Below are 8,308 nucleotides of genomic sequence, written 5' to 3'. Positions count from 1 at the left end.
AGCTGTTTTGTTCTAACTGTGCATGTGGATTCATGTGAGTTAGGGCTCAGTGAGGAGCAGTTAATGCCTCAGCTTACTCCTCGCAGAGCTCCACCCAGATCCAAAACCTCGGGTGGGAACCAGCATAATTGCATGGCATAGAGAACGGAGCATGAAACAGCAGCTGGAAACTCTAACGTGCCCGCTGTGAGCAGAGGAATCTGAATTGCTACAGATATTAATCCACAAAACTCTGTCTTTACACAAATGCACAGATTACACGTTTCATTCTAAAACACTTTTAAAATGTGCTGTGTGACATAAATCTGTTATCACATCACAGCTGCTTTTTATTTTGCATTTCTGACAACTTTGTATGTGCTTTTTGTTTATCTTTTTGGGATTAAAAGCCCTAAATTGTGACAAATCATACTACGTATGGATTTTCAGATCTTGCCGGTGCGTAATGCTTCATGGTCTTTGAGGATTCCGCGTGTTTAATGCAGCCTCAGCACATCCCTCAGTCGCATATAGCATTAACAGCTGTGCCTCATGGCCTTGTTTCATATCAACTTCTCAAGTAATAAAGGAAAGTTCAGCCAAGTTACCACTCACTCTGAGAGCTCAACATTAGTAGGAGCACTTGGCCACGCTGAGTTTGGCAAAAATTAGTCATCAAACATCACAGAGTGTTCCCGTCTCCTGTGCCAAACTCTCACCGTCTCCTTATATCCATTGCTGCCTGGCACGTACCGTACGTATTCTAACAACCACAGCTTTTCACCTCTTCATTGGTCAGCCCTGCCTCACTGGGACTCAAGCCTGTTTGGATAAGTTAAACTCGACGTCACAGCCACATTTAACACCGACTGCTCTCTCTTCAGTTTCAAACCCACATCCCATTCCGACCATGGGCCAAGGAGCCTGAAAAGACCTCTCTGTCTGTCTGTTTCCATTTCTGCTTGGTTTTTCGGCCTCCTGGCTTCACAGGAAGCACCAAAAAAACTAAATAGGAAGAAAGACTAAATTTGTTTCACCTCAGTTCTTTTTCTGGAAAATCCCAGCTGCTCCAGGCAGTGTGTTTCATACAGGCGTCACAAAGGTGTTGAGACTTCAGTCAGACATGTAGCCACACGCCATGCTGTTTCTATACTGTTCAGTTGGAGACATGAATGTAATCTGAATGGAGGCAGCTCTTTACACAAAGTGATTAACAAGCGTGGACATGGACACAAATAAACAAGTGATTGTGAAGCATTAAATCATTCACTTAATCTTAATATGCCCTCATGAGGCCACCGGTTGACAGATGCCAGTAATTCAGTTGGCCAAATGTGAGGACGAGCTGACGTCAGGTATCCTCCCCTGGTGAATCTGGAGCAAGCGATGCGTTCACACGTGACCGAGAAATTCAATAAGGTAAGTGTTTGTCACAACGAGCATCGCCAAACACAAATCTCTCATGTTTGATATAACTGTCTTTAATAGGCAATTGCAGCATCACAAACATGCCAATAAAACCCTCAATTATTTCATATTGGACAATAAAGGCTGAGGCGCTGGTTCTGTTAACAGCGAGGAAACCTGTGGAAGTGACATAGGAGGAGGGGGGGGTTTAGTTGTAGGTGATTTTAGGAAAAACATCCACCCAAATTGCTCTTGTTCCTTGCCTCGCTCTTTAAGTACGGCTCAGTCACTGAAAGGTATTTCAGCCAATCTCATCCCAGGCTCAATTCAATTAAAGAGAGTACAAAGACATGGCTCAGGGGCGAGTGATATGATTAGAGTCCTGTGCACAACGACGCTGCTGCTTTGATTCATACCCTCTCTTATCTGGACACTCACAACACAAGGGCCTTCCAGCTTAGAAGGAGTTGAGACAACTGAGCCGAGGAGAGCTCCCAAAGGTGGGCTGCAGTGTCCTCAAGGGGCTATAAAAAGCCTGCTGCACTGCGCTGTCACAATCCACCACTCCTATCTTCATTATCTTTGCAGCAAAAATAGACAGCAGTCACAAAAGCAGCGAGAAAAATGCCATCTGTTGTTTCCCAGACAGGATTTTTTCTGTTGATCAGCATTCTGACATTTTGAATCATTTTGAGAAAATCCTCCAAACTGAGGGCCATGCTGCTATCTTAGTTTTCAATCAGGACAATGCAAAGGAGCAACTGTACCCCAAATCCCTCCCCTCCCCACACCCTCAAGCTAAACTGCCATAAAAGACAGGTGATACGCCTCTTGGGACAGGGATGTGTCGAAGGAATGCGTGTGCAGGTATCCTCCTGCCTGTAGGGACAGTGGAGAAAGGCTGAGCACACCAGTTGATCTTGTTTGATAAAGGCACTGACAGGCCCAGATTATATGTCTCAGCCTGGAGGAGGTGTCTGTGTCTCATTCCTGCGCTGAAGAAAGTCGATCTGGTGGGAAAGAGGCGGGGCCCTGCCTGTAGGCATCAGTTTTTGTATGGACGCCAACACACACCTTGTCGAGCAGACACCGCTACCACTGCCCCTTCTCCACCCCCCTGCTAGCTCAACACCCAAACTAACACCCTCACCCATCTCATTTACCTGACCACACCCGTGCCTCTAGACGCCATAAGTACTCTCTCCAAAAAAATCATGCCAGATATGTATTTTGCTTTCAGTCAGTGAGCAGAAACTTGTAATGTTTTTCTCTTCAGTGTTTTACCAAACACCAAAAGAAATACTTAGTGGGTACTTATCTGCAGGTACAAGAGAAACAAATAGAAATAAACTACACAGTAAATACACTTAAAATTACATATTGCAATAGCTGTTTCAGGTTTTATTAGTAATGCTACAGCCTACTTACCCAATATTTATATTGTAATTCCCTAGTAAAAGTGGTGGACAAGAGACCACTTTAGTCTTCGACCCACACTTATAAAAGTGTGTCTTCTTGTTTGTTTTTCCGTGAATATTTTTAGTGTGTGTATTTAGTGTGTAGGTTGTTTTATTTACAGAAAACTAATACCAAAAATATGCCATAAAGACAAACACAACTTACTATATTTAATGGGATGAAGAAGAGACCACACTTTATTAAACAGTCCCAGACTTACACTGTTATAAGATTTCACACATTCGATTAAAGCTTTGACACATGTATGTATGTATGTATGTATGTATGTATGTATGTATGTATGTATGTATGTATGTATGTATGTATGTATGTATGTATGTATGTATGTATGTATGTATGTATGTATGTATGTATGTATGTATGTATGTATGTATGTATGTATGTATGTATGTATAATAAACTTTAATATACATTTTTCTCCATAACTCTTTATGATCTGATGTTATGAGAGGTCAGAAAAGCTGGTGGTTTTGATACTGGATCCCTAAACTATTGTTACTGTTTCAAAGTATTTTATCACTTAACTTTAAAAAAAAAAAAAAAACTATTTCATAACTGCAGCCATAGAAGTACAACTTTATTCCAAGTCTTATAGCCTAATGTTTTTCTCTCAAAAACAGTAATAATATATACTGTATTACTTAGGATCTAAACTTTTTGAAGTGCAATTTCCAAAGATCACTTTTTGTTAGAATGTAAATCATTTAAAAATGAATGATTCCATAACCAGTTTCACTGCCATATCAATACTGCTACTCTGTTTCCTCCACTTGTGAAGTTACTTAATAATTAATGTAATGAATGAATTACTTGTTGTTAGTTATTGCCTTTGCTTCTTTCCCTGCAATTACATATTTGTCCCACTAAGTATTTTATTCATACCTCATATATAATAAAAGATTACACTGTCATTTGCAGGCTGTTAACTGTCCACTTAAATCCAACTTTAACATAGACATGTATCACAAGGATCAGATACTTCTTCCTAAACTTATCTGCTTATGGTTTTTGTGATGTGGAGGAAGGGGGCAACGACTTAAAGACAACAGTGAGACACGCAGTGAGTGACAGGCCTTGCCCTAGGCTCACCCTTTCTGTCATGTCTGTCCCACAGTGCAGGCAGGGCATCGGGGACCTGTCACACAGTCAGCTATCTCGCAAACACAGGGCCCGGGCCCTCAGTGAAGATAGAAACATCAACAGCCAAAGAGCGCAGACGAGGCGAGGGCACCCACTGCCTCCGTCTGTCAGCTCTACCTCAGGAGACCGACAGAGGGTTCGTTGCCAAGACTTCGCCATCCTGTGATGACATTTTTTAAAACCATTAAAGACATTACATATATTGTTAAGGCTGCACAGTATGGCGTCAGGACTGAACTAAACCCAAAACCACAGGAACCACATTTAGACAGAAAAAAGCTAGCAGTTCATCATCTTAATTATTGTCATTGAGGGTAGGGGATCTGTCATTATATAAAAAAAACACAACAACAACAGAAAATTGAAACTCCTCTTCTGTTTCGAACAATCAACAATCAATGCACCAGAGCTGAGCCTGTCTGCTGCCATTAGACACACACTTTATGTCTGAAGTTCTGTTTTGTTTTATGTTCTCTGCATAGGGAGGAATGCCAGGACTGGGGACATGTTCGTCTCCTTCACCTTGCACATGGACACAGGCCAGAATGATATTCATGAGTTCCAGTATTGTGTATTGCTGTAAGCCTTCTCTCTATCCCCTCATATTCATTGATAGCTCCCTTCCACTCAACTCTCCTCCTTCATTCTCATAAATAATCGCTTCATTTGTGAGGTGCAAAACAACAGGCTGATGTCACCACTCCTGTTTCCTGGAGGCTCAAATAAGCAGAGACACACACACGCACGCACACACTCACACACACACATACACCCTCATCACCAGTGCCATCATCACCACCAGCGTCACCCTCCAAAGACCCTTCTCCCCTAACCGGAGCTGAGAAATGATCTCTGATTGACGACGTGTCTTCTCCACAGGGTGGCAGAGAGTTGAAGGGCAGGTCATCTGTCAGCGCTGACAGGAAACACGCAGGGTGGAAGGATTAATGGAGAGGCTCAGGCTTTTCTGTAGACCTGGAGATGATCATCCCAAACTGGAATAAATCAAACCATCTTTGGTAAACAAGAACACAAAGCAATTCATCTAACAGGCCACAATGAGAAAGATGCAGGCGTCTCATCTTGCTCTTATTACTGGCTCGAAACAAAGAGGGGCAATTTGCAAATAATATGGACTTTTTTTGTGTGTGTGTGCGTGTGTGTGTGATTTATATTTTCAAGATGAGGATGTGTTCATGCCCACACTATGTGCCTCAGGGGAGCATTTGCAAGGCATCAAATTCTCGTAAGTGTAGTTTACTAAAAAAAAAAAAAAAAAAATCTCAATCGCTAAATAAGAGGATTCATCTGTCAAAGAAGAAATACAGCTAATAGTGACATGTAAAACAATCTGTTGACAGCCTGTTATAAAATAGAAATATTGTAAAATTATTTACAAGTCATGTTTAAAGGGGTGCTGCAGTATATACTGCAGCACCCCTTTAAACAGTGCTGCATAATACAAAACAGTGCTGCATAATACATAAACATCTCATCTTGCCTAGTAAACACCACAAATCTTTCTTGTTTGTCAAACTTCATTCCTCTGTTTTTTTTTAACACACTACAGACTTTGTGTTAAAAAACAGGTAATCTCAAACCCAATCTGTGATAACGCCCATGATGAGAGTTGTTTTCTCACTTATCGTGCAGCAGAGGACATGACAGTCATCAGCTGTTTTCACAAGCTGAGCAGTGGTCAACTAGAAGAGTAAAGTGATCTGGATGTGTGAAATAGGTGGAGTTTCCCTTTAATATTATGACAAGTGTACTGTAAGTATCAAAAGTTTGTTCAAGCTTCAAGGCATTGTAAAAAGGAATAATGAATATTTGGCAGATGTATGGGGTTTAATGCTGTTCTTATATGGTGTGTGGTTACACAGATTGAAAAGAATGTGTTTTTTACTTTTGTTGTTACTTTAAGACAATCATACAGTTGTTAATGGTTTGTATGTTTTTGCTGTAATATAACACCTGTTTTTTAAACTTCGAACCATATTTCTTTAATCTTGCTGCATTCCCACAGAAGGTGTAGTAATGATGCATATAATCAGTGAATGTTGAGTATTGAACCTTTTTTTACTTGCATATTTTCAACCCAAGAAACAGCTAAACTTTATTACTTAAAACAAAAAACAAAATATATATGATCGTCATAGTAACTTTATACTGAATGCATGGGTTATTTTTTTATTATATCAATCTCTGTGTATCCTCCATACAGTGTAATAGTTGAGTTAAGGACAAAAGCTGGTACAAAGGGACACAGTACATTAAGCTGACCAGAAATGAGGAAGGGTGTTGCTGGTGCTTCAATGTACAAATTACAGCTGGGTAATGCTTGGATGGCAGAAATTCCAGTATTCCCAAATCAATTTACATTTCCCAGTCAGTCATCAGATAGTAATTTCTGAGAAGACAAAAACAGGACATAGCAGTGTCGCCTTCTTTCATCTCAGTGATTAGAAGCCATTTAATGAGACACTGTCACATTCCCTAATCATTATTGCTAACAATAATCATGCTGTGACACCCCCCCCCCCTCCCCCCTAAAGACACACTTTTGGCTTCATAAATCAACAGCTATCAACAGATTACTGGCAATTTAACTGTTGCTATACTGGATGATATCTGATGAACTTTGATCCACCGAACTCTTCCTGTGCCATCTGTCCGAAGTGATAATACCCTCCGCCTAATTGCTCCTCTGCTCCTTGCTCGGCACCATTAGCAGGTTATAAAGCGAGGCTTCTACCGTCCTTTCTGTTCTTAAATAGAGCTCTTCATCATCACCTCAACCACGGCACACAGACGAGAATTTTTTATTGCTCCCCGTTTCCAGGAGTGGATGATATTTCTCCCCGAAAAAACAATAAGGTCATATGTTTGTTTGAATCCTGGAAGGTGGACGTGGAAGTAATGTGGAGCAGACAGTGTCATGTTGTTACCTTACAAATCTCAGTGTTTTTCTATTTAACAGCATTCACAGACACACCGCTCTCCTCCTCTGCTGGAAGACTCCAAGGCTAACTGCGTTGACCCAAGCTGTAAGAGCCGGCTTTTTAAAAAAAAGGTCAAGAGCAAAGCGTGTGGCTGAGTTTAGCCTGTTGCGTGGAGACTGCAATCCAGGTGATGCATCAGCCAATGGCAGGAAGCCAGAGTCAGACACGGGCATCAAGGTTGGTGGGGCTGATGGATGGAAGTGTAGCACCAGCACTTGCCAAGCCATTCACACGGCCATAAATTACATGTTTACTGCCGGCTGCGGCTCTCCGCTCTCGCCAACATTTCTTCTGATGTCAGCAGCGCATTATCATATCTAATCAGCCCCCAGCAACCCGTGTTAAATGGGTGGGAGATTGAAGTGGCCATCGCTCCATCTCTGTAAACATGATTTACATCACAAACATGAAAATTTCGATATTTATAGACCCGTTTATGGAGTTCAGTTCAAACTCTGAAAGCTTTGGCGGTTTGTTTTCCGATAGTATTTTATTTAATGTAATCCTTTTACGATGACATACGTGTTTTCTGCAACCCTTCATCAGAAAATTATATGGCAGCAGATGTAACTCCTGTTAAAGCATTTACAGTAGAAGATAAGTTCATCACACGGTAGGCATGCACAGTGAAAGTGCATGACGTTGATTGGATCAAACTACTCTGGAGGGTTTTAAAACAAGAAGGGCGTACAACCAGGAACATTTAGGGACCATCCTTGACATGAATGAACAATTCTGAATGACATAAAATTTTTCATACATCCTGCTGTTTTCATCGCTCGCATACACTCGCGCCATACGCACGCACACAAGACACGAACACAGTCGCTCGCACACACATACACACACACACAAAAATCATAAATCTAGCACTTCTGCTGGAGAGAAATCCCAAACACTGAGTTACACTGTATTGCCGTTTTGTGTCATGAAAAGCACTTAGAAGTTAAAAATAGAAAAACCAATATATATTTTTCCCTTGATGATTATGCAATAAATTTAGGGGAATCAAAAGTTGTGATACAGGAACAAAAAAAAAAAAAACTGGCCTTGTAATCCTCAGCAATTTAAGAAATTTTCATGTAACAACTGCCCCTACAGACTATATTCAAAAATGGATCAAACAAAAGCGTCCTTGTACAAAAGAAAATAAATCAATTATGGTAATAAAAATAAGAGTACAGTGTAAATATATATTCATATTTATAATTTTCTAACTGTATTTACAAGAAGATAGTGAATGATGCAGTGGACCACGGTGCTGCATGTCCCTTTGTTGTATATTCTCTGGATTTTGGTCT

This window comes from Scomber scombrus, chromosome 4 (assembly GCF_963691925.1).
Source record: "Scomber scombrus chromosome 4, fScoSco1.1, whole genome shotgun sequence".
Classification (NCBI taxonomy): Eukaryota; Metazoa; Chordata; class Actinopteri; order Scombriformes; family Scombridae; genus Scomber; species Scomber scombrus.
The sequence above is the reverse complement of the archived record's forward strand: the minus strand, read 5'-3'. Positions refer to the sequence as shown.